The sequence below is a fragment of the Rhinolophus hipposideros genome, assembly GCF_964194185.1.
Source record: "Rhinolophus hipposideros genome assembly, chromosome: 4".
NCBI classification, from domain to species: Eukaryota; Metazoa; Chordata; class Mammalia; order Chiroptera; family Rhinolophidae; genus Rhinolophus; species Rhinolophus hipposideros.
The window spans coordinates 47,522,753-47,524,134 of NC_138050.1; the positions used below are offsets into that span (position 1 = coordinate 47,522,753).

Sequence of the window (1,382 nt, forward strand, 5' to 3'; positions counted from 1 at the left end):
ACTGCTAAATGAAAGAAGCTAATTTGAAAAGGCTATATTCTGTATGGTACCAACAATAGGATATTCTGGAAAAGGCAAAACCACGGTTTGATTAGTCGTTGCCAGAGGTTGCTGGGGGCAGAATGGGATGAATAGGTAAAGCCCAGGGGATTTTTAAGGCAGTGAAATTATTCTGTATGCTACCATAATGGTGGATACATGTTATACATTTGTCAAAACCCACAGAATGTACAACGCCAAGAGTGAACCCTAATGTAAACTATGAAATTTGGGTGATAATAATGTGTCAATGCGGGTTCACTCACTGTAACAGATGTACCACTCTGACACAGGATATTGATGGTGGGAGAGGCTGTGCATACGTGGAAGGAGAGGGCAAGTGGCAATGCTCTGTACTTTCCAGTCAAATTTGCTGTGAACCTAAACTTGCTCTAAGAAATAAAGTCTAGAGCTGCTGTGCCTGTGAAGGTGGAGTTGGGGCCTGGCTTGCCCTCCATGCCTGCAACTGGGCCCTGCCTCACCCTACTCCTCCTGGTTGAGATGGGCTCAGCCAAGAGCCTTCCAGTCACTCCAGCATGGCCTCTGCCTCACAACAAGGATCTGGTGCGAGTGGCAGACCCGTGTTCACCTAGTGTCAGCATCCTGCACACTCCAATCCAGGTGGCGAGCTCTTCACAGCCAAACCTACCAGCAGCGAGCAGCTAGAGTGTCCTAATCAGGCCCAGGGCTCAGATCCCGGCTCTCCTGCCCTTGGCATTGCATGGACACCTATGAAGACCAGCAGTCTAGAGCCAAGCCCATGGGTGAAACAGCTGAGTGAAGTACTTGAGACCAAAGCCCCCAAATCGAACCTTCCCACAGAGCATGTTTGCACCTAGAGGCATCCTTCATCTTCTGAATTGGACTTACCTCTAGGCAGCCAGTTTTCCCTTGAGTACTAGGTGCCACCTTGGAGTCAGACTGAGCTCCCCTCCAAGCAGGTGTTTTCTGAGGAGGAAACAGGACAGTCCTCAGGAACCCCTAAGGACAGCCAGGGCTCAGACAAGCCCTTGAGAGACCCCGAGATGCCCCTATCTTAACGTTCCAAGTGCGATAGATGGAAACCAAATGGCAAGGTAGTAGGGAGATCTCCCTTCTCCATCTATGGGAGCAAGGCTGGGACCATGAAATGACAAGGAAAAATCACACTTTGCCTCGGTAGAGAATAAAGTCACGCATGGCCCCAGCCCCTGGGTTCACCAGGGGTCTAATGATAGTCCATGTCCTCTCACCCCTTCTTTCACTGGGAGACTGGAAATACTCATTTTCTTCGACTCCTTCTAAACGACCAAATCTGGAACTGAGAACTTTCTTGGGCTTTCTCTGTGTCTTATATGTTTATT

At 49.2% G+C, this 1,382-nt stretch overlaps 1 pseudogene across 1 annotated transcript; it reads left to right on the forward strand.

Annotated features, from left to right (window-relative positions):
- Positions 1–540: 540 nt before the first annotated feature.
- Positions 541–1,172, forward strand: LOC308496888 (cell division cycle-associated protein 3-like; annotated as a pseudogene). The gene has a single exon. The product of its transcript is annotated as a cell division cycle-associated protein 3-like (transcript).
- Positions 1,173–1,382: the final 210 nt, after the last annotated feature.